Below are 26,403 nucleotides of genomic sequence, written 5' to 3' on the forward strand. Positions count from 1 at the left end.
GAGAAAGAGAGAGAGAGAGAGAGAGAGAAAGAGAGAAAGAGAGAGAGAGAGAGAGAGAGAGAGAGAAGGGGGAGGAGCAGGAGGCATCAACTCCCATGTGTGCCTTGACCGGGCAAGCCCAGGGTTTCAAACCAGTGACCTCAGCCTTCCAGGTCAATGCTTTGTCCACTGCACCACCACAGGTCAGGCAAATATCTGTGTATAACTTTTGACTCCCCGAAACCAGAAGTTGTCCATGTGTATCAATGAAGGATTGGTTCAAGGACCCTCCGCAGAAACCAAAATCTATGGATGCTCAAGTTCCCCTCTGCATCCACAAACTTCCAGTGGTAGATGAGAAACAGTACACGTATTTACTGACAAAACAAAACAAAGAACGTGTAGACGTGGACCTGTGAGTTCAAACCTTTGTTGCTGAAGGATCAACTATACTTGGAAATTCTAAAACTCTGCTTATAAAATTAAAGTTATTTTTTGAATAACGTATATATATTAGAAAAGAAATGTTTTAAAGGTTCAACTATATCTTACTTGTGATACTTTATGTTATTTTTATTGCCGCTCAATGCATAGCTCATCTTTTATAGTAACATTTTATTGAATTTAAGAATGGAGTTGCCATTAGTTCCATGATCGCTGTTTTTCTCTTGACTTTATTTCTTGTGCATAAAATATTTAACCAGAAGACAGACCCAATAAAAAGTTATTAAATTTTAAACCAGCATACTAGAAATAATGAAACAAATGCTAAGAAAACCCCAAAGTGGTCCAACATCTTTCCCTTTAACAATAATAGCATAACTTGCCAGTTTTCAGATATGAGAGAAGCCATTATTAGGTGATGAGCTTTGGAATAGTTCCTCCAGGAAGGGAAACAGAGCATTAGTCCAGCCCTGCTCTGTTACCCAGCACGCCTCTTAGCAGGAGCAGGCGTTATTTATAAGGACTATGGGCAGAGTTAGTAGGTCTGGGTCAGAGCATAACTGCATGGCACACAAGGACCCTAAAATGACAGCTCGCTCACGCTATCCACCGAGTAACTGGTCAGGCAGTTTTAAAAACCACAAGTATTTATGGGGGCCTGTTTCTTCTGTTAAGTGCCCCTTTCTACTGCAAAATGCCTCCTGAAGCTTGGAGAAGTAAATTCTTTTTCTTTATACTTATTGACCTTGGTATCTTAATGTTATTGTTTTCCATTCAAGGAAATGCATCTAACCCATTTTTCTTTGAGTTTATCTCTTTCAAGTAATCTAATGTCTACTTCTAGATGCTAGGAGTCTCCATACTCGAAGTGCTCACATGGTATGCAGGGTCACGGCACTTCTGCCTGAGCAAATTATCTTATTTCTCCAATAAGTTATATCCAGAAACATTGATGCTTCCATCTCAATATGGGTTTGAAATGACCCTCCTTTACAATGCTGGGGGTTTCCCTGACTCTCCAGTGAGGATGGAAATTCTTTTCACGACTTACTGGTCTCTTATGACTAGGTGGCCACAATTAAATAAAAATAATAATAAATAAATAAGACGATCATTTAAAAGTGCTCAGCCCTAACTCTAAAGTGTAATGCAGATATAAAGTATTGCCAACAACGACTAAAATATTTTATGTATCCTTGAATCCTAAGACAGGCATGATAAAGCTGGTAACCTTCTACACAGCAACAAATCAAACAGGCTCTCCCAATTAAGTAAACAAAACAAAACAAAAAACATCTGAGGGTGGGTCCAACCTCTCTGAGAATAAGTAGTGAAATAAATTTCTGGCTATTTTACTCAATTTAGGTATTTATTGGCACTGCATGATTTCAAGTTCTTAAGGCATTTTTTAAGTGGCATGTATCCTTAATCTTTAATGTAAAGAACATGATTATAGAAAAGTATTTAAACTATGAGTGGATTCATGTCCTGCTCTAGCTGTGAATTTCAACCCTGCATTCTCCAATGAGCCCCAAATGCACACACATCACCCTCTGACTGACTACAGAACTCGGCAGCACTAGGTATAATAGAAATGGTTACCGAGCAGCAGAATTTCTGGCGTTGTGCTGCTAGTGAGGTGCAGAGCTGCACAGTATTTAAGGAGTGGTTCATTATGTAATTGGAACTTAGTGCTGTTCCAACGGCTCCACGGGGAGATGCGATGTAAAAATCTTCTCCATTTCACAATGCACAGGCTTAGTTTCTGCAGTGTCACTTTCCTTATACTATTATATTTTTATGTGTTGGATAAGAGTTCCCACAAAATCTAGATGTGCATCTTGGCCTTCTGCCATCTTTATTTTGCTCAGCTTCCTTCCCTTGTAGTTCGAATGGAACAGAGGGAGGAGTTTAGAGAAACAGGGCCCACAAAAGAATATTAATAATTTTATAAATTTTTCTGCGTAAGGGTATAGGTGTTTTAAATGCAACATGAAAAACATAGCCTTGGGGTGGGGGTGGAGAATGTTCAGCGAGTTACATAAGTTCATTCTTCCTTCGTTTTTGTTTGTTTGTTTTTAATTTTTTTATTAATATTTAGAGAGGAGAGAGAGTGAGTGAGAGAGAGAGAGAGAGAGAGAGAGACAGAGAGAGAGACAGAGGGGGAGGGAGGAGCAGGAAGCATCAACTCCCATATGTGCCTTGACCAGGCAAGCCCAGGGTTTCGAACCAGCGACCTCAGAGTTTCCAGGTTGATGCTGTATCCACTGCGCCACCACAGGTCAGGCCATTCTTCCTTATGAACAATGCTCGTTCATCTCCCTGTATTCAAGAAACTTCTTTACTTTCGACCTCCCAGAGATAGCAATAAAGCTCCTGTGCACCGCGGAATATTGCAATGAAGAACGCCACCAACCGACTGGCAGGTGGTGGCACAGTAGATAGAAAGTTGACTTGGAACACTGAGGTCTCAGGTTCCTTGGAAGTTGCCAGCTTGAGCGTGGGTTCATCCAATTTCAGGGAGGCTTCCCAGCTTGAGGGCAGGGTTGGTAGCTTGAGCACAGGACCCTCAACAGGGTCCCTCCCACGGTCGCTGGCTTGAACCCAAGGTCACTGGCTTGAGCAAGAGGTCACTGGCTCAGCTTGAGCCCCCTGGTCAAGGCACGTATGAGAAGCAATCAATGAACAATTAAAGTGACACAACACTGAGTTGAAGCTTCTTTTTTTTTTTTTTTTTGTATTTTTTTTTTTTCTGAAGCTGGAAACAGGGAGAGACAGTCAGACAGACTCCCGCATGCGCCTGACCGGGATCCACCCGGCACGCCCACCAGGGGCGACGCTCTACCCACCAGGGGGCGATGCTCTGCCCCTCCGGGGGGTCGCTCTGCCGCAACCAGAGCCACTCTAGCGCCTGGGGCAGAGGCCAAGGAGCCATCCCCAGCGCCCGGGCCATCTTTGCTCCAATGGAGCCTTGGCTGCGGGAGCGGAAGAGAGAGACAGAGAGGAAGGAGGGGGGGGCGGTGGAGAAGCAAATGGGCGCTTCTCCTATGTGCCCTGGCCGGGAATCGAACCTGGGTCCGCCGCACGCCAGGCCGACGCTCTACCACTGAGCCAACCGGCCAAGGCTGAGTTGAAGCTTCTCATCTCTCTCCCTTCCTGTCTCTCTCAAAAAAATAAAAAACAATTCTGTATTGTTTAAGCTATTGTTATAGTGCATCTCTGTTGATTATAACTGAGCACAGTGTATAATTCCTATTATCCGATAAGCCAGACTAAGGAATGATGGAAGTTTGTGAAGCAGTCCATGCCACGTAATGACAACTCTAATGTTTAGGGTTTCCTTCCTCATACTGAGCCTCCCTGTTCCACTTGCCCATGGTTCCCTCCCAAAATCTTAAGTGCACTACCTCCCTTAGCTGCCCTCCTCCAATGCATGAACAGACTATCCCGCATTTCCAAGTTGTCTTCTTACCAGGCATTCCATATTCTTTCCAATATTCTGCATACAACCGTCGTCATACCCCTCACAATCTTTGTTGCCCTGCTCTGGATGTATTCTTATTAGTCAGTGTCCCTGTTAAATGTGGTGCTCATAAGTCAGAATGACACTGCAGATGAGATTAAACCAGTGAGTGGTATACTGAGACCTTTGCTAATACCATTAATGCACTCTAATACAGTATTGCCTTTTACAGCAAGCCGCAATAGATCATACCGGAGATTAACACTGAGTTTGAGGCTACCTAAAATCTCTGTGCATTTCACATAGTTAACAATAATACAACAGGCCCCAAAGGGAGTCACGTGTGCTAAGCCCCTCATCACCAAAATAAGACTTGATTACAGTTTTGGCTCTCTCCAAAATAGCATCTTACATCACTCAATCAGGAATACCTAATCAGTGCTGATAGGCCCCCGCCATCCCCTCAAGGAAAGTGACCTTGCAATAGCCAGTTGGCTTTCGGCTAGTATAACTTCCTTGTTCCTGCTCCCTTCTGCCTGGAAAAGTCTTTCTTTTTCTACAGCTCCTAAGAGCTCTATTCTATCTGCTAGATTGGATGCTGCCCAATTCATGAATTGTTAAATAAAGCCAGTAAGATCATTAAAATTTACTCAGTTAAAATTTGTTGTGGTGGTGTTTTTTTTTAACAATATGAAAGGCCATGAAGTCACATGTTCCTTAGCCTATATTTGTACAGAGGATTTAAAAAATCTTAAAAGCATGATATCTTACTTGCTCTTGTTAAATTTCTTTTTGTAAAATTTGGATTCAGCATTTTAATCTGCTGTAATCTTTAAATTTTGGTTATGATCTTTCAGTCTGTGAATTATCATTGTCACCTTGGTGTCACTTGTAAAGTTAATAACTGCATAGTCTATATTTTTATCTTTAAAATTAAAAAAATAATATTTAGAACAAGAGGAAGGAAGGGGGCTCAAGAGAGACAGGGAGAGACAGAGCGAGGGAGAGAGATAAAGAGAGAGAGATATCAATTTGTTGTTCAACTCATCTACACATTCATTGGTTGATTACTGTATGTTCCCTGACAGGGGATTGAACCCACAACCTTGGCATATCAGGACACCGCTCCAACCAACTGAGCAACTGTTGGGCGGATAAAATGTATTATGCTCACTTTGTTAAAGATGGCGCTGCCCACGTGGAGGCCGTTGCCCAGGTGATATTAATGTGTGTCTCTGTGGGCTGTGGGCAGGCAGAATCCTTGTAGCCTGGGGCTTGGTTTTAGGACTAAGCCTTTCCCACCCTTTTTGCTGTGGGGTGGTACAATCCCATCATGACTCAGAAAGCGACTTTGTATTAGAGACTTCCCTATTTTGTATATTGGATTAAAGGTTTGGATTTCTACACTATAAAATAGGGGCAGGCCCCTCGGTTGGCTCAGTGGTAGAGCGTCGGCCTAGCGTGCAGAGGACCCGGGTTCGATTCCCGGCCAGGGCACACAGGAGAAGCGCCCATTTGCTTCTCCACCCCTCCGCCGCGCTTTCCTCTCTGTGTCTCTCTTCCCCTCCCGCAGCCAAGGCTCCATTGGAGCAAAGATGGCCCGGGCGCTGGGGATGGCTCTGTGGCCTCTGCCTCAGGCGCTAGAGTGGCTCTGGTCGCAACATGGCGACACCCAGGATGGGCAGAGCATCGGCCCCTGGTGGGCAGAGCATCGCCCCTGGTGGGTGTGCCGGGTGGATCCCGGTCGGGTGCATGCGGGAGTCTGTCTGACTGTCTCTCCCTGTTTCCAGCTTCAGAAAAAAAAAAAAAAATAGGGGCAGAACAGGAGCTTGCTCTCTTGGTTCCTGAGATTAGCATGAGAGAGCAGAGAGATCACAGCAGAGAGCAGAGAAGGAGGCCACGTGGAGGAGTCCAGGAGAAGCAGCCAAGATGGTGGAGTGTTGAGTGAGAAGCCAGTTTGTGCAGAGTTTGTGCAGGGAGAAGGAAGGAGATGGGGAACAGAGGTGAATAAGTCTGGTGAGCTAGGAACCTTTGATTCTAGGAAACTCGGATAAGTCAGTGTCTTTGTGAGCACTGAATGTGAGTGGGTTTTGGAGCCCAGTGTGTGTTTTTACTTGCTCACTGGGTGCAAGCTAGGATTAAAGAACATGGCTCATCAGTTTTTGGCTCCGTTGTTTCTTTACCGACTGTCCGAGTCCAATGCGAACCTGCATGGGCCGGGTGGCTGTGATGGTGGCCCTGGCTCCTGGCTTTACAGCAACCCAACCAGGGCTATATATCTTGACCACTGATAAAGATCTAGGTTGAAGTATAGGCAGGGAGGCTGCATATGGTTGTGAAGGTTGTATACTGTAAAATTTTGAGGGAGCATCATTTAATGTAGATGTGATGAGAAGTTGTACAATGCAGTAGAACTGAGTCTAGTCTGTGGTTAACACCACTAAAACCACTGAGATGGACAGTTTAAGACAACACGCCTCCTTAGGCACGGTTGTTGGAGCACCTCCAAATCTACCTAAGAGTCCTTCTTTTAACCTAATTCCTCATGTAATTTAAGAAGACACTGTAAGAATCCATGTCAAATGAATTGGTAAAACTCAGATACACCACTGTAGCAAAACACTGCTAAAAAAAAAAAAAAAAAGGAAGTAGGCCAAGTTAAAAAAAAACTCACAATAGTAAAATGAAAACTTTACAACATGACTAGTGACCATTAAAGTCTAAAGTAAAGGAAAAGAAATATTGTTCAAAATTTCAACTTAAAATTTCTCCTAGATTTACAGCTCTTTAAATAAAAGTGACAAGCCAAGTTTCTGTTTTAATATTTTTCTTTTATTTTTCTTAAGTGAGAACAAGGGAGGCAGAGAAGCAGACTCCTGCATACACCCAACCAGGATCCACCCAGCATGTCCACCAGGGGGCGATGCTCTGCCCATCTGGGGCGTTGCTCTGTTGCAACTGTAGCTATTCTAGAGCCTGAGGCAGAGGGCACGGAGCCATCCCAGCGCCCAGGCCAACTTTGCTCTAATGGAGCCTTGATTGCAGGAGGAGAAGAGAGACAGAAAGAAAGTAGAGGGGGAAGGGTAGAGAAGCAAATGGGTGCTTCTCCTGTGTGCCCTGGCTGGGAATCGAACCCAGGACTTCCACAGGCCGGGCCAATGCTCTACCGCTGAGCCAACTGGCCAGGGCTACAAATTTCTGTTTTAAAAAATTTGAAACAATAGGGGAAAAATTCAACAAAGTGCCAAGTGGTAGACTTCTAACTAAACAACAAAACTGTAGTTACACTGATGCTATGTTATTTAAAACCCTTTTCCCTCAAAGAGTAAGAGTGATGAATGGTAAGGACTATCCCAATACATTTTCAATTAAATGACTAAATTAATATAGAGACATTTAATTAAAGTTCCACTAGTTTTTCCAAATGCTGTTAATTATACTGCTATCTAAAATTAAATCTTTCCCCAAACCCTTTTACATTTCTTCTGCTCATCTGATACAGATATAATTAAAATGCTGCAAATTCACCTAAATGCATCCAAATATTATAAAAGAAAATATGAAAAACTAGAGCTCAGTAACTATTTAAGAAGCTGGTATTTTAATAGGATTTCTACAATCCTTGGGGAAAACCAACAGATGTTAAGTATGCATGTACACACACCACACACACACACACACACACACACACACACACACACAAAACCCGTCTCAAAATTCCTCTGAAAATAAATTTCTCTCTTTATATCTAAGGTACTATAATGAATACCACAGACAAATATAGTTTCAAAGGTTTTCTACCAGCAAAAGATAAGATTTTTTTAAGACTCTGGGTAATTAATTTCAGGAACAAGGTGTACTCTAGTTATAACAGCTCCGTGCTACCATTTTCTAAACAATAAGGATTCCCTAATGGCGTGTCCTAAAGGCATTCTTTAATAGAAACAATTCACAATTCAGGCTTCCTGGTATTGAGGCCAAACTGTTAGGTGGAAAAGAGCCAACTCAGACAACCCTAGTTGGGTTTCCCTGTGCAAGTTATTCTCCAGTGACGGGACCAAGGTTGATCTCAACTCCCAAAGTTCTTTTATTATGCATACGCAAGATGGAAACACCCTGATTAAAATTGGTCTGCCAACATCAATTTCTCTAACTTCCTTTCTCCCAGAATTGTATTTGATTCCGATAGTTGTCATTTTAATTGCCCTGGATTGGAAAGTATTCAGCCATCTAAAACCTACTCATTCTCTGATCCCTAATCTGTCCCCCAGACTCCTTAAGGTTCATTATGCAATTAAAAAAAAGAGAAAGAAAGAAAGACTCCTTTAGAATCAAAAGAGGTGAGCCAGGTGCAGGCTGCAGTCTTTGGAGAAGGACTGATCTCTTCCTGCAAATTCCTTTTATGACTAGTCAAGAGACTAGCAAGTTGGAAGAAGACTTTTTCTAACTCATTGTAACCAAAATCTGGGTCTCAGAATTGTGATTCAGGGAAAGTCCCTTATATAGATACATTTTGTTTACCTATGGAAGGAGAAGTCAGACCCCCTACCTCACCTCCACTGAGGAGGAAGAAGCAAGAAGAATGCAAGGGAAAGGAGCCAGCGGGGTAGCTGAGTCAACCAGTTATGGATCAACTGCTCCAGTAGTTCTCTGAAAAGGGTGCTTAGGGCCACTTGTTACACAGAGAAAGGAAGATAGAATTTATCTGAAAACCCCTTCCTCTTTCCTTTCTTAAAAGTTTTAAAGATCTTAATTTACCAATTCCAAGACTTATTCTCTGACCTCACCTAAACGCACCCTCCCATCCTGGAGTTGTGAGAGTGATGTATATCTCCAGACAAAGGGATCACAAGACCCTTGCATGAAAACCTGTGTTCTGTAAAAGGTATAAGATATAAGAAATCTCACTTCGGGGAGCACGTGTTTGGCCGCCTCTTTTGGGGTCACGCTGCTCCGCCAACTAAATAAATCCTACTTCCTTCATCAAGTTGGCTGGGCGTTTTTGTCCTCCTTTGATTACTGCAATATACCAATGGCTTGCTTTCTCCCAGCTCTGCTTTGCATAGAGATAAGCCTCTTCTAATTCCTTTCCTGCCCGGCTCTCAAACCTGACAGCAGGACTTTGTAACAGCCAGGGGAGATGTAACAAATACAGACACTGGGAGTCTGCTTCCTGAGACTGACTTGGCCTGGGCACAGCCTGGGCAGAGGGGGGCGGGATTCTAAGCACCCCAGGCAATGCTGATGTGCAGCCTGTGCCTCAGGCCTGTCAAAGCAACTTGACAATGAAGAACTACTTAAGGAAGGGAGCCCCCTGCACTGGGAAGCTTTTCTTCCAGTTGGAGAGAAGCTCCAAGGACATTTTGCACTCTGGGAAAAGTGCTCAGAGAGACATGGTGAAGGGCACCTTTGTAATTGTTGAAATTGTATGATTTGTGCTGTTACTGTAATTTGTTTGAATAATGTACCTCATGCTTTGCACAGAAATACCTGTGGTATGGATTGCAAAGCAAGCAAAAGGGGTGGAATGGTGGTCAAATAAATTTGTAAAATATGGTTTCTATGTTTGCTCACTTATCACTTATAGTTTACACTGGGGGCTGGGCAGCGCCAGGTATATGTGGGCTGTGAAATCAAAAATTACCTTCCTGCTTGGGAAGGGCCACTGTTTTGCTAATGTTTTCTGGAGGAGAGGTTTTCATGCCAGAAAGTTTTGAAGAGAGAAGAAAGGAGAAGGAGCGAGGAAGCATGCAGGGGAAGGGAACCTGCGGGGGAATACCTGCTTCCTCGAGGTCTCTGAAAAGGTGCGTGGGCCAACTTGCTGCACAGAGAAAGGAAGACAGAACTGACCTGGAAACCCCTTCCTCTCTTCTTTTCTTAAAAGTTTTTAAGACCTTGATTTGCAATTTCCAATGCTTAATCTCTGACTTCACCTAAACACCCTCCCATCCCGAGTCAGGAGAGTGACGTACACCTCAAGACAAAGGGATCACGAGCCCCTTGCATGACAACCTGGATTTTCTGTAAAAGGTATATAACCTGCAAGAAAATCAACCCTGGGGAGCACGTGTCTCTGGAGCTACCAACCCCATGTGCTCTGCTGGCTTTTTAATAAATTCTCTTTTCCTCTAGTAAAGTTACCTGAGTGTCTATCCTCCATTGGGTCGCTTTCCTGCAACATACTGACTGATCCGTTAAAGGGGCTGCCACACCTCAAAGGGCTCTTTTGTGAATCTGGAGGGCTACTGGTGGAATTTAAGTTAAATGGTGATGCTACAATGTCTGTAATTAATTCAAAACACATCAACATAGGTAGTATGATATTTGCATATGCAATTAGTACAAGCTTTAATTCTAGAGACAACTGGCTACCTTAAAAAACAATTCACACCCCAGGAGAGTATAGTAGTTATTTCATGAAAAAGGGTAAAGCCGAAAGACTGCTATTACTATTGTTGGGCAGATAAAATGTATTATGCTCACTTTGTTAAAGATGGCGCTGCCCACGTGGAGGCCGTTGCCCAGGAGATATTAATGTGTGTCTCTGTGGGCTGTGGGCAGGCAGGATCCTTGTAGCCTGGGGCTTGGTTTTAGGATTAAGCCTTTCCCACCCTTTTTGATGTGGGGTGGTACAATCCCATCATGCTCCAGATAAGTGACTTTGTATTAGAGACTTCCCTATTTTGTATATTGGATTAAAGGTCTGGATTTCTACATTATAAAATGGGGGCAGAATGGGAGCTTGCGCTCATGGTTCCTGAGATTAACATTAGAGGAGAAAGCAGAGAGGAGAGCAGAGAAAGGCCACGTGGAGGAGGCCAGGAGAAGCAGCCAAGATGGCGGAGTGCTGAGTGAGAGGCCAGTTTGTGCAGAGTTTGTGCAGGGAGAAGGAAGGAGATGGGGAACAGAGGTGAATAAGTCTGGTGAGCTAGAAACCTTTGATTCTAGGAAACTCGGATAAGTCAGTGGCTTTGTGAGCACTGAATGTGAGTGGGTTTTGGAGCCCAGTGTGTGTTTTTACTTGCCCGCCGGGTGCAAGCTAGGATTAAAGATGATGGCCCACCAGTTTTTGGCTCCGTTGTTTCTTTACTGACTGTCCGAATCCAATGTGAACCTGCATGGGCCAGGTGGCTGTGATAGTGGCCATGTGTTGGGCAGATAAAATGTATTATGCTCACTTTGTTAAAGATAACACGAGGAGGCCGTCGCCCAGGTGATATTAATGTGTGTTGGGGTGGGCTAAAGGCAGGCAGAATCCTTGTAGCCTGGGGCTTGGTTTTAGGATTAAGCCTTTCCTACCCTTTTTAATGTGGGGTGGTACAATCCAATCATGCCTCAGAAAGTGACTTTGTATTAGAGACTTCCCTATTTTGTATATTGGATTAAGGGTTTAGATTTCTACACTATAAAATGGGGACGGAGCGGGAGCTTGCGCTCTTGGTTCCTGGGATGATTAGCATGAGAGAGCAGAGGGAGCAGAGCAGAGAGCAGAAAGAGGCCATGTGGCCAGGAGAAGCAGCCAAGATGGTGGAGTGCTGAGTGAGATGCCAGTTTGTGTAGAGTTTGTATTTGGGATAAGGAAGGAGATGGGGAACAGAGTCTGGTGAGCTAGAAACCTTTGATTCTAGGAAACTCGGATAAGTCAGTGGCTTTGTGAGCACTGAATGTGACTGGGTTTTGGAGCCCAGTGTGTATTTTTACTTGCCCGCCGGGTGCAAGCTAGAATTAAAGACTATGGCCCATCAGTTTTTGGCTCCATGGTTTCTTTACCGACTGTCCGAATCCAATACGAACCTGCATGGGCCGGGCGGCTGTGATGGTGGCCCTGGCCGTGGATACTGGCTTTACACCGTGGCTTCTGGCTTTACAACTACATATCTCTATGAACCTTGGAAGTTTGTGTAATACCCATAATGAATGTCACAAATATGTGTGTGTGTGTGTGCGCGCGCACATGTGCGCACACTATGGAAAATAGCAGCTTGTAGCCTGGCCAGGCAGTGGTGCAGGATAGAGTGTTGGTCTGGGACCCTCAGGACTCAGGTTTGAAACCCCAAGGTTGCTGGATTGAGTGTGGACTCACTAACTTGACTGCAGGGTTGCTGGCTTAAGCGTGGGATCATAGACATCAATCACCCCATGGTAGCAGGCTTGAGCCCAAATGTCACTGTCTTGAAGCTCAAGGTTGCTGACTTGAGTAAGGGGTCATTGGCTTGGCTAGAGCACCCCCTTTCACATCAAGGCACATAAGAGAAAGCAATCAATGAACAACCAAGGTGCCGCAACTACGAGTTGATGCTTCTTATGTCTTTCCTTTCCTGGCTATATGTCTTTCTCTCTAAAAAAAACCCCCCAAATTGTAGCCTATAATGAAAGTTCCTTATGAGCTGTACAGGGAAGCAAAATATGTCCCCACCCCCCACCCCTGCAATTTTACTCTTTAGCCTAGGATTACCTTAATCTGGTCATTTAAAAAAACAGCAGAAACAAGAGCTCTAAAAATACAGGGAGCTACCCCTTTGTACGAGACATCATTTATATTGTAAGGGAAATCTCCATTTGTAAGGGCGTCTCTGTTCCTACCACAAAAAGAAGAATGTCTAAATCTCTAGAAATCTAATCACAGACCAGGCAAGGGCTTAAATCTGCATAACAACCTTACCTTTGTTTACTGTGCTTGTCCTGGTCACCTCCATAACAACCCCTCCCGGCAACATCTTCTTCTGTCTTTTGAGGGAGATGACATTTAAGGTGGTGACATGGGCCATTTCCAAGTAACCCAGTTTTTTTTTATCTCTTTCATGCATAAAGGAGTAAACATGTTATTAACCTTCTGTTTTTTCTGATGTTAATATGTCTTTTTTACGGGGGTGGGGGGAGGGCGGGTTCAGCCAAGAACATAAGAAAAGTAGGGGTAAAATTAGTTTTCTTCCCCTACATAAGATTTCAATCTGAGGTTGTGATGAGGCAGACACCCCTCATGCACCTCAAACTTTTCTGTGGCTCTCCATTATTTACCAAAAATTCCCTAAGAGTTGCCCATGACCAAACTGAATTAGGTCAGTACACAGCAGGTGGGATTTGAGCCACTGTGCGAGTACAGAGTGGTAAATGGATAAATATTTTGATTCATGGTACAACTATTAAACACCTCCAGGTGGTCTCCTAATCTTCCCATTTATAAGAGCAGACCCAGCAAGAATAGAGACAAAAATAATTTTTTTAAGCTTTCAGCTAATACTTTGCTTTCAGTGGCTGCCCACTTATTCAAAGACATACTGAGAGGAAACGGGAGTCCATATTACAGCACAGCCTTTTAAATCTGTCAATATGAGGAGCAGGAAGTGTGTTGTTCCTCTCCAGGGCTCTACCAATTGGCTAGCATTCCAGAATGTTCATTTGTTCCAAGCCCCATTAGAAATTAGTGGAGTAAGTTCTGGGTAAGTATAGGTGACTGGTATAAAGGTTGCATTCTTGAATTAATGCCTGAGAACCTAACAAACTTATAGTTTCTAAAGTCCTGCCTCACTCAAAGTTTGAATGCAAAAGTATTAAGGAGTGCTGTGGAAGGATGTCTTCTACACCTTAACAAATAGGTAAATTATATTTGGAAGACTTCCCAACAGTACTACAATTATCATTAGAGCTAAGTTATACAGCAACTATATGATCACATCTTATGTTTCTGCAGAGACCTCTAGGGGGAAAAAAAAGAAGCCTGATTTGCAAATGAAGTACAGTAAATGTTCATGTGACATCATTATAGGTTCTTGGGAACTGTGGCTTTAAATGAAATGACAGGCCCTGGCCGGTTGGCTCAGCGGTAGAGCATCAGCCTGGCGTGCGGGGGACCCGGGTTCGATTCCCGGCCAGGGCACATAGGAGAAGCGCCCATTTGCTTCTCCACCCCTCCGCCGCGCCTTCCTCTCTGTCTCTCTCTTCCCCTCCCGCAGCCAAGGCTCCATTGGAGCAAAGATGGCCCGGGCGCTGGGGATGGCTCCTTGACCTCTGCCCCAGGCGCTAGAGTGGCTCTGGTCTCGGCAGAGCAACGCCCCGGAGGGGCAGAGCATCGCCCCCTGGTGGGCAGAGCTTCGCCCCTGGTGGGCGTGCCAGGTGGATCCCGGTCGGGCGCATGCGGGAGTCTGTCTGACTGTCTCTCCCCGTTTCCAGCTTCAGAAAAATACAAAAAAAAAAAAATAATAAATAAATGAAATGACACATATTTGGAACAAATTTTTCCATAGGTTAATTGAAATAAATAAGAGTTAAGTTCCCAAAGCGTATTTCCAGTCACAAAAACACTTTCAAAATTCTAATAATCCTAAATACTCCTAATATTAAACATTGAAATAAAGGTGAGCTCTACATACAGTTAAAGATAAAAACAAGTAAGAGAATTCTTTTCCAACTTGCTTATTTCAGCTCAGGGCCAAGGGCGGCTGAAGCCAGTCCTGGCAACTCAAGGGTGCAGGAGGGGTCCCACCCTGGACAGGACGTCCTTCCATCCCAAGGCGCACTCACACCCACACTAACTTGGACTGGGACAGTGTAGACATGCCAGTTCGCAGAACACGCGCACCTTCGGGAGAACTGGGAGCAAACTCCTGCACACACGGGGAGGAGGTACGAACTCCGCAGTGGCCCCACCCGGGAATCCATTTTTTTTCTCATCAACATTATAACAAAAGGATGCTGAACACAACATTATTCGAAGACCTGCCGTAGGTTGTGTATATAGTAATGACAATCCGCAATTAGACTTAAGAGAAATATAAGGAGTTGTTCCAGGAAGGGAGAGTTGTGTTATCAGTTTTATTTATTTATTTCGTATTTTTCCGAAGCTGGAAACAGGGAGAGACAGTCAGACAGACTCCCGCATGCGCCCGACCAGGATCCACCCGGCACGCCCACCAGGGGCGACGCTCTGCCCACCAGGGGGCGATGCTCTGCCCCTCCGGGGCATCGCTCTGCCTCGACCAGAGCCACTCTAGCGCCTGGGGCAGAGGCCAAGGAGCCATCCCCAGCGCCCAGGCCATCTCTGCTCCAATGGAGCCTTGGCTGCGGGAGGGGAAGAGAGAGACAGAGAGGAAGGAGGGGGGGTGGAGAAGCAAATGGGCGCTTCTCCTATGTGCCCTGGCCGGGAATCGAACCCGGGTCCCCCACACGCCAGGCCGACGCTCTACCGCTGAGCCAACCGGCCAGGGCCTGTTATCAGTTTTAGATACACATGCTTCAGGCCATGTGACTCCACGGGTACCAACAGCAAGAACTTCGTTCAGTGCTTTACTGGTAAAGAAATAAAAGGCTCCTATACACGTTTTCTAATTTTGTGAATTGTGGTAAAATATACATAATACAATTTGCCATTCTAACCACTGTGTGTAGGTCAGTGGTATTAGATGCATGAATAGTGTGCAACCATCACCTCCATCCATCGCCATAACTCCTCTCATCGTGCACGACTGAACCACTCACCCATCGAACAAGAACTCTCTCTAGACCCTGACAGTCACCGTTCAACTTTCTTCTCTATGATTTTGACTACTCTAAGTACCTCATATAAGTGAAATCATACAGTACATGTCAATCTGTGACCGAGTTATTTCACTCAGCACAGTGTCACCAAGTTCCATCTATGTTTTTGCATATGTCAGTATTCCCTTTTTGTTTAAATGGCTAACATAAAAAAAAGAGGAGAAAGAAAAAAGAAAAGGAAAGCAAAAGAAAAGAAAAGTAAAGAAAAAAAGAAGCAAAGCAAAGTAAAGCTCTGGCCAAATAGCTTGGTTGGTTAGAGCATCGTCCCAATATGCAGAATTCGCCAGTTCAATCCCTGGTCAGGGCACATACAGGAACAGATGGATGTTTGTCTCTGTCTCCTTATTCAAAATGAGTAGAGAACCCAGGGATCTGCTCCATTTTGAGGCCTTTATCCTTTTAACCAGGTCACAATCATTTATAAAGCAGCTCTAGGGGACATAACATTGCTCCAGATCAGCTTTCCCTAGACCCCTGGTCGGCAAACTGCGGCTCGCGAGCCACATGCAGCTCTTTGGCCCCTTGAGTGTGGCTCTTCCACAAAATACCATGTGCGGGCGCTACCTCGATAAGGAATGTACCTACCTATATAGTTTAAGTGTAAAACATTTGGCTCGCAAAAGAAATTTCAATCGTTGGACTGTTGATATTTGGCTCTGTTGACTAATGAGTTTGCCGACCACTGCCCTAGACTGTTGTTCTGTATGACAGAAAAAAAAAGGTTCCTGCCTTCACAGAGCCTTAGAATCCAGCTCTAGACATGTTTGACATCCTTATTACATAATTATTTCATTCTGATTGTAATAGGTACTGGAAAGGGGAAAAAGGAGTGCTAACAGGGAGTATAATGCAGGGACCCGACCTGATCTGCCAGATTGGGAAGGAAAGTAATATTTTAGACACACACATATGCATTCATATATGCAGAATATATTCTAAGTGGCTATGATAAAGGCGTTGCTTACAATAGTTTGTGATCCAAATTTGAAAACTACTCTCATAATTCCAAGGAGAGGAGGGATCATGTGACATTTTTGTTTTTAATTTACCATCTTCAACTATTTTTTATTTTTTTTATTTATTCATTTTTAGAGAGGAGAGAGACAGAGAGGAAGAGAGAGGAGAGAGAGACAAAGAGAGAGAAGGGGGGAGGAGCTGGAAGCATCAACTCCCATATGTGCCTTGACAGGGTAAGCCCAGGGTTTCGAACCGGCAACCTCAGCATTTCCAGGTCGACGCTTTATCCACTGCGCCACCACAGGCCAGGCCCATGTGACATTTTTTTACCACATGCATCCCCCAACAGTGTCTAGTAAAGAAGTCAGTGTAGAGCAGCTACCTGCTAACTTACACCGCATCAGTCATCACTGAAGGCAGAAGGCCCTGCGTCCACTGGAGAAGTAAGGGTCTGAGACATTTGCAGAAAAATGTGCATAGGGCCTGTGCCTGAGATTCAAAACATGTTACAACACCCCTTTTGGATAAACTAAGGGTTACAGCTCAATGGAATCATTTGTGGATTAAGTCCTCATGCTTTTGCGAATAAAGAGAGGAGGGACGATGACACATGGAACTGGGGACATGTAAGGGTAGGAACCTTTGTATTTATGAACCACATTTGGTTTATTTGTTCATCAGTCCAAGGACAGTTGAGTTGCTTCCAGGTTTCAGCTCTTGTGAATAATGCTACAACGAACATGGAGGTACAAGTATGTCTTCGAGACTCTGCTTTCAATCATTTGGGGTATATATCCAGAACTGGAGTTGCTGGATGATATGGTAATTCTGACTTTAATTCTCTGAGGATCTGCTATCCTATTTTCCACAGCAACTGTACCATTTGAAATCCCACCAACAATCAGCACACAAGAGTTTCAATTTTCCATATCCTCACTGTAAAGCCAGTATCCACGCCACCATCACAGCCGCCTGGCCCATGCAGGTTCGCATTAGATTCGGACAGACGGTAATGAAACAACGGAGCCAAGAACTGGCGGGCCATTAGCTTTAATCCTAGTTTGCACCTGGTGGGCAAGTAAAAACACACACTGGGCTCCAAAACCCACTCATTCAGCGCTCACAAAGCTACTGACTTATCCGGGTTTCCTAGAATCAAAGGTTTCTAGCTCACTAGCCTCATTCTCCTTTGTTCCCCATCTCCTTCCTTCTCTCTACACAAACTCTGCACAAACTGGCTTCTCCTTCAATACTCTGCCATCTTGGCTGCTTCTCCTGGCCTCCTCCATGTGGCCTTTCTCTGCTCTCCTCTCTGCTCTCTCCTCTAATGCTAATCTCAGGAACCGAGAGCGCAAGCTCCAGGTCTGCCCCACTTTATAGTGCAGAAATCAAAACCTTTAATCCAATATACAAACAAGGAAGTTTCCAACACAAAGTCACTTATCTGAGGCATAATGGGATTCCTCATGAGAGTGCACCACCCTACATCATAAAAAGGGTGGGAAAGGCTTAGTCTTAAAACTAAACCTTAAGCCAAGGGTCCCCAAACTACGGCCCGCGGGCCGCAAGCGGCCCCCTGAGGCCATTTATCTGGCCCCCGCCGCACTTCCGGAAGGGGCACCTCTTTCATTGGTGGTCAGCGAGAGGAGCATAGTTCCCATTGAAATACTGGTCAGTTTGTTGATTTAAATTTACTTGTTCTTTATTTTAAATATTGTATTTGTTCCCGTTTTGTTTTTTTACTTTAAAATAAGATATGTGCAGTGTGCATAGGGATTTGTTCATAGTATTTTTTTGGTCTGGCCCTCCAACGGTCTGAGGGACAGTGAACTGGCCCCCTGTGTAAAAAGTTTGGGGACCCCTGCCTTAAGCTATAAGAATCCTGCCTGCTTAGTGTCCCCCCACATCCAGTACAAACTATAAGCGAGGAAATATATATATCATATTTACAAAGTTATTTGACTAACACTTATTATTTTCTGAGGTTTTTAAAATAATTTTTTGAATTTATTGATTTTACAGAGAGAATAAGGGAGAGAGACAGAGACAAACATCCATCTGTTCCAGTCTGTGCCCTGACCCTGACTAGGGATTGAACTGGCAACCTCTGCATATTGGGACAATGCTCTAACCAACCAAGCTATTTGGCCAGGGCTTGATGGGAAACCTACAACCAGATTCCAAGTCGCTTTTGTCAACTGCCTCTTTCTCAAGAGTAAACACCTTCAACTGAATGGCAAATAATGATTGTCAGGTGAGGTTTATGTCATCATCTTTGCAAACAGGAAGTTGATCCAAAGCAAAACTCTCACCTGACATCAAACAATCTGTTTTTGGATCACCACACAGGAAGTTAGATTTAGAAAAGAACTGGCACCTGGCCTGTGGTGGCGCAGTGGCTAAAGCATCAGACTGGAATGCTGAGGTCGCCAGTTCGAAACATGGGGCTGGCTGGGTCAAGGCACATACGGGAAGCAACTACAAGTTGATGCTTCCTGCTACCCTCTCCCATGTTTCTTTCTCTCTCCCCCTCTCTAAAATCACTTTAAAAAAAGAAAAGAATTGGCAAGGAAATGCATGTGGTATGCATTTTTTACTCATCATGTTCCAGCAAAGCAAGGTATCCCCAGGCCACTTCATAACAAAGGCCCGGGCCCCTGTGGTACCTACGATTCTCATTTCGTGGGTACCATATAGCTTCACATATAACATATTTAGTGTTCATATATAACATATGCATGAAACAAAGCCAAGCGGTAAGTTGCTGATATACACATCTCTAGTGCGATGTAACAGATGCCGTTAGGGCTTTATGGTGGTGGCCTGGCCCTGCAGACAAGCGTATTTATCTGAGGCACACACCCTTCAGCTTTCACAAGGGTCCTGTCTGGTTGCAGCCATCAACTGACTTCTCTTTCTTATCCTAATGTGAAATCAGTGCTCTGAGTTCGACGGGTACCTCCTGAAATCCAAAGACTGAAAGCAAGTTTCACCTCTGCCACTCCTCATGTCAAAGCATGGGCCACCATGCAACATTAAAGCCTGACTCCTGGAACTCTGTTAATGATGTCAAATAGGTGAGTCGGTGGCAAGTATTGCTGTTCTGACCGTGCGGGGGGGGGGGGGGGGGGGGAGAAACGTCATTCATGGACAAGAGCAGAGTTGAGTTCCTACTTGGCGATGCCTTTCAGTTCCCCTCCCGCGAAGAGATCATGAACAATGAATGACCAGCTGTTTTTCAGATGTGATATTTCCTTTCTTTCCTAAGAGGTTCTTTGGGTGAATACATAGCAATATTTTATAAAGCCACAAAATAGGAGAGGGTAAAATAAACCTTGGAATGAAGTAAGCAAATAAGAGAGAGAAAAACTAAATGTCATATTTCTAGTCCACAATTTCTAGAAAAATGAGACAACTTTATTTAAATTTGGTTATCTTTATTTAAACTTGGTTATCTTTTCTGGGTGAATTTTATTAATATAAGGGATCACAGAATAATGAAAACAGTCATTGGTACTTTTAAAATCCATATTTGTATCAATTACTATATGCAGATTTTAGTGTGTCCAGATCAGCAGATCCAAACACAACTGACTTAAAGATCTCATCAGAAAATGACCCTCAAGAATGAGTTACTTTTGTAAAAGTGAAAAAGATGGTATAAATAGGAATGTTTGGCTTTTAGATAAACAGCATAAAATTTTGAACAGGATTCATCTTTGTTTTCTATAAGGAGAAAAAAACATGATGTAGCAAAAAAGAGTGTTGAATTCTGATCTTGCTTTTAACAAATGAGAACATCTTGTCTAAATCATCCAGAATCTTTTTCCTAATTTATAAGCTAAGGGTTGTGGCCAAGATAATCTCTAGTCTTTTCTGGTTTCAATACCCTTTATTCTACATGGTAGCCGAGAAAATATGTGCCTTAAAGACTACAGACATGTACAATAGATTGGATTGTTACTAATATTGTCATCGACCTTGGAAAACACAGAGCTAGAGTGAAATAAAAAAGGGGCCATACTGAACCTGACAAGCTCAGGGGAAGCCTGCAAGGCAGGCTTTACAAACTCACAGACCTAAAGTGACCACATACGATGGCCTGAAATGGAAACTTTTTAGCTAAAAGCAAGTCATGGCAGGTAGTCATGTCCTGGGCTGGTATGTTCTCTGACAAAGTTCAGTCTTTACCTTAACTGAGTCTGTCTATTGTCTTTTTGATTCTGTGATAAAAAATAAAAAAAAACCCTTTGGAATGTCAGGGTTATTTTCTTTTTTCTTCTGGAACCCTCAGGGTACAACCACACCAGAGCAGAGCAGAGATCACAAATCCCCTTACTGTTATTGTTGCTGTGCTAACTGTTGAGTGTTAACTATCCTATACCCACTTATGTAAAAGGAGTATGTATCTACTGGGTTCACTTTTTATCCAATCCCAGAGATCCCCTCGCCCCCCCGACCACATTTACTTTCTCCAGTCTCCCTAAGCTATCACCAATCAATTTCATGCACCCTCCCCCTTCCGCCTCCTCCTTTGATTGCAATGTATAAAATAAGCTGTAAAACTGCCATTCTCTAAGGCATTTTCTAAATCCACTGAGACTTGGCGCCCGGCAATTGTCATCAGTTTGGCTCAAATAAACTCGTAAAAATTCTTACAGGTTTAGACCTTTCCTATGTTGACACTACTATAGTGGTAATTTCCTTCTCTTTGTTTAATTCAAATTTAAGATGTTAAAATAAATGAACACACAGAAAATGAAGCTGTAACAACACAGGAAAATAAAGCGTGGTGGAGATGAGGGTAAATATTCAAAACTGTTTAAGATGTTCTATCGCCCCATGCCCCAATTTTAAGTTAACGTTGATAGACAATGGCTAAATGGTAAAATAACTTCGTTTATTGCCACTGTCAGTTTATAACAGTTTTACCTGTTCATGTGCCTTGCCTTTTTAAGGTACACATTAAAATTTTAGAAAACCGAAAGGGCTCAGAATGACATACACTGCCACACTTTTCCTTCCACCAGCTTCTTGGAAAAGGATGAGTCAACAATACCACCTGTTTCTGACATTCAGACCTTCCCCTCATAGTGAAATAAACAATTGAAACTTTGTCACAAATTGAAACTAGTTAAGGAAAAACAGAAACATGATCCCAAGACCTAAATTGTCATTAATTGAGACTCATCTGTGTCTTGTTAGGTGACTTTAGAAGTATTTAGAATTGTTAATCATGTACATTTTCTTGGCTTCATTAAGCAATGTAGTTTCACATCCACTTATATGACTGTTTGAATTATGTCTCATTCCTCCCTCAGAATGAAAGCTCCATGAAGGCAGAAATCCTGATTTAATTTTTTAAATTATTTATTTGATTTTTAGAGAGAGAGGAAGGAGGAAAGAGAGAGACAGAAACAACAACTGGTCTTTCCATTTGTTCATGCATTCATTGGTTGATTCATGTATGTACCCTGACCAGGGATCGAACCCACAACCTTGGCATATGGGCATGACCTCTAACCAAGTGAGCTGCCCTACCAGAAACTGTCTGGTTTTTATCGTCAAGTAACCCCCAGTATCTAGCACAATGCTAGACATGCAGTGGGGTTCACTAAAGTGGGTAATGAATGATTGCATTAATGGAGGAACATGTGAATAACATACATGGAAATTGCCAGAGCGGGAAGAGGGGGCAGGGCTGGTGGATTTTTAATTTTAGTTGAACTCACGCAAGGCAAAAGATTGCTTGCTATTTCTGTTGTGTAAAATCTGCAGACTATTGGTCAGTTATAAGAATTTTTTTTTAAGTTTAGAGATAGGTCAAAGCTACAAGTGGCAATTCCTGGACACCAAACAAAGCGGGTAACTGATTTACAGGTTTTTTTGGTCATTGCTGCCTTTGATCACACACACACACTGACACAGGTAAGCTCTTTGCTGCAAGGGTATATGCATTTTCCCAGAGAAGGTCAAACTGAAATGAATGAACTGCTTGGTATCAGGCTATATATTCCACTTCCTTAGACTTTTCACAATTCTAAAATTCGTGATCTTGATGTCCTCTGAAATGTACAGATTTTATAGCTTAGATTTGAAGAGACACCATTACCTGACAGGGTAATGACAGTTTTATCTGCACCGGTGACTGGATTTGCTGTGATACTTAAATAATCATCCAAATCGAATGATCATTTCTTTGAGAGGATGTCAGGAAAGGAGAAAGAAAAGAACAAAAATGCATAGAGCATTTATTTAACTTAGTTTAAAAACACAACACATTGCAGCTTCCCGTGGTTTCTTATTTTATTGGGGAAAAAACCCCCTTAGCAATTCATCTTCCTTTGGGTGCATGAATGACATTTTACTGTGATGTGATTATAAGAAACAAAATCCCTCGGAGATGCTGCCTTAAAATATTTCTCTTTATAATGTTCTGAGCTTGACAAACCTTAGTAGAAAACAGAATACTCTTAATTATGAATAAATTAACTAAATTAGTAACATGAGATGGATATGCAATTAAGGGATTGTTAATTGAAACTGGAAACACAGCTGTATAGAGCTTAGAGATGAATCGCAGATGTTTATAAAATGTGATTATCTTTAGTAGAGACAGCTCTGCATCTCCTAAGCCCATTCTTATATTGTGTCACTGAAATGGTTTTTAAACCCGTGAACACCAGGAATCAGGATCTCAGGGACGGCAAATTAGACTCCCTGGATATGGGAATTAGTGTTGTCTGAATGTCAGCAATTTGATTCACCAGCTTTCAAAGAATGTAGATACGGAGCCAACAACAAACATCTGCTAGTTGCAGGGTCTTCAAAAACAACAACAACCAAAAGTTGCTGGCAAACCAGTGCCCCACTGTGCGGGAATGTGAGAAACATATAGAGGATGTAGCCCCACGGCGCAGTGCCCGGAGAACTTCTGCACAAATGGTAAACGCGCCCTCTACTGGCAGAGGCTCTAAAATGTCTTTTGCTATTTTCCAGGCAATCAACCCAGAAGAAAAACCGAAATCTCCTCAACTACAGGAAGTGGGAGGGGGGGATGCCGTCATTAAACTTGCTGTATGTTTAAGAGCATTAAAATGATCAGTGATCCTATAGCACTTCCATCTTTTGCTCATCACACACATTTTTGCCCCGTCTGCAATTCCCACCTGACCTGGGGAAGGGAACTGTCTCTGTGGATCTGGATTTTAATGGAGTTACATGGTCTTGGCCCAGACTTCTCTTGGACAAGGTCAGGGCGAGGGGCGAGATACTAGGTCCTAAACCTAAGTTAATAATTCTGGAATGGGGTGCTCAGCTAAATAGACACAGTTGGAAATTCAGCTTCTTGGTCTCTGGACACAAGCCTGTGGCATTCAAATCAATACTGCCAGGTTGGATGGGGTTTACAGATGTGGCTAACATCAGTCTCCCCATGTGAAGTGCCAACTGTAAATTGTAGGAAAAAAAAAAGTAATGAATGGTTCTGGATATTGATCAGCAGGAAATATATTTGTCACCTTAGCTTAGCTCCTCTCTCAAACTTGTTAATTTTCTTAACAAAAGCTAGTTCTTGAAAGGAAACAATAAAACAGGAGATGGTCTCCATTAGTCACCGCCTCCCTCTATCAAAAGAACGCGGGGAAACTTAGGAAAATTTTCTTATAACTCAGGGGAGACCTTTTATGTTTCCTGTAATGAAGTATTTGGATGATGTGAGATCCAAATAACTCAATTTACCACTTTACATTGGCCATGGGCATAGCGTGACAAGGCTGAATTATGTTTGTTAAAAAAAAAAAACACAAAACAAATTCGCACAACACTCTCAGGAATGAGTGAGGAGGAAAATGCAAACATATAAAAAGACACACCATTATACATTGTTTCCTCTGCATGTTGGGTAACTATCAATGTGGAATTTGTTCAATTTTGGTCACGAAGCCTTTGTATCCTATGTTCTAGTTTCCACCAGCACAGGCTTTGCCTATAACTTCAGTATTGATTTGCTGTTATAAGGTTCCAACTTGTCCAAATTTCATTACCTGAAGGGACAGCTTGCAATTCTATATAAAGGTACAATAAAAACAAGATGACCACAGGTATACAGTGAGCTTTGAAAGGGCAATTTCCCCCCAGTACGTGGGGTCAAATTCTTCATAAATCTATTATTTCATGGCCAATGGTGATGACAAAATAATGTATATTACTTGCTAGCATTTGTATTAATATTTCAACCCTGAACCTACTTATAATCACACTAGTATCAGAACCCATCTGCGACCTTCCCAGCTACTTGTTTACCTAACAGCTATTCACTTCTTATTCCTCGGTAAAGAATCTCAATTATGATCAGCTGTTGGGCATCAACAGACCCAGCGCTGGGGAAAGAACGAAAATCTGTTCTAAACCAATCGTGATGCTCCCATTCCTTGTAGCCAGTGACTGTTTTAAAGAGAAACAGGAAGACTCAGTTTTGGCTGACACATAAGGGGAAATCTGAGGATGCCACATAAGGGAGCTTCTGAGAAATGCTTTCTTTTCTAACATAGAGCGCGCACACAGAACCATCCTTGCATCCTTCTTGCCTTTGATCTTGTTCTCTGAAGATACATTCCTTGGTGCGGTGGGAAGCAAGGCATCTGGGCATCATGAGGAAAAAGCCAAGAAGCCCCCAGTGAAGCTGAACTGGAGTCCTAATATAGTCCAGCTGATGAATTAACCAGCCCCAGAACTGATGGCCTCTGGACTTCTGGTTGTTAGCCCAATGGTTATAAACATATGGTTCTTGACCACGGTGATATTAGCATCGCCTGGGTGCCTACTGAGAACACAGACTCCAGATCTTACTTACTCCAGACCTACCGAATCAGGACTACTGGGTGGAACCCATCGTCCTGCACTCCAGGGGATCTGATGCATGCTTAAGTTTGGGAAGCACTGTGTCAGATTATCAGATGATTCCAGTATTTAAATAAACAGCATTTTCCAAACTTGCCTGATTCCGCTGGGGTTCATGTTCAACTGATTCTCAAACTTACTAATCAGGCCCTGGCCGGTTGGCTCAGCGGTAGAGCATCGGCCTGGCGTGCGGGGGACCCAGGTTCGATTCCCGGCCAGGGCACATAGGAGAAGTGCCCATTGGCTTCTCCACCCCCCCTCCTTCCTCTCTGTCTCTCTCTTCCCCTCCCGCAGCCGAGGCTCCATTGGAGCAAAGATGGCCCAGGCGCTGGGGATGGCTCCTTGGCCTCTGCCCCAGGCGCTAGAGTGGCTCTGGTCGAGGCAGAGCGACGCCCCAGAGGGGCAGAGCGTCGCCCCTGGTGGATCCTGGTCGGACGCATGCAGGAGTCTGTCTGACTGTCTCTCCCCGTTTCCAGCTTCAGAAAAATACAAACAAACAAACAAAAAACCTTACTAATCAGACTTGCCATTGAAGGGGCTTGGGAATCCGTGATTCTTATGACCAGAAACGTTTGGGAAAAACAAATATAAGGTCCTTTAAGTCAGGTGTTCTACCTCTGAAAGCATTCTAACCGACACACCAGCCGCAATCCCTGTGCTCCAGAACATGAGAGTAAACAGACACGAGCTCTTGCCTTGGCAGGTGTATTATAAAGTCCTAGTTTGGAGAGCCTTTGACTCCAAGTGAAGTTTACATTTCTCAGATATTGGTTTCTGAACTGTCAACTTGAATTCCTGATCTTTTATATTCGGAACCTACTTACCCTAACTTCCCACCGAAGCTCAGCTGCAGCTGGAATTCCTCACCTCTGATACATTCTTGACCCCCACTATCTGGTGGCCTCGTCAACCCCACCAGGATCTCAGAGCCCCTCTCGGGTAATTACAGGAGTAATCATGCATTCCTTAACTCTTAGGCTACATTCTCAGAGGCCAGATTCCTACCTGCTGAACTTGAACTTGCTGATGCCCGTGAGAACGGCCTTAAAAACAGCGGCAAAGAGTCTGTGAAAAACTAAACATATATTTCAAAGTCTGAAGAAACGATTTCTGCTCATCCAAAG

At 43.5% G+C, this 26,403-nt stretch overlaps 1 protein-coding gene across 8 annotated transcripts in view; it reads right to left on the reverse strand.

Moving 5' to 3' along the window:
- DMD (dystrophin) overlaps positions 1–26,403 on the reverse strand; it is a 1,890,745-nt gene that overhangs the window by 334,404 nt on the left and 1,529,938 nt on the right. The gene's annotated exons all lie outside the window — the stretch shown is intronic.

The sequence above is a fragment of the Saccopteryx leptura genome, chromosome X, assembly GCF_036850995.1.
Source record: "Saccopteryx leptura isolate mSacLep1 chromosome X, mSacLep1_pri_phased_curated, whole genome shotgun sequence".
NCBI classification, from domain to species: domain Eukaryota; kingdom Metazoa; phylum Chordata; class Mammalia; order Chiroptera; family Emballonuridae; genus Saccopteryx; species Saccopteryx leptura.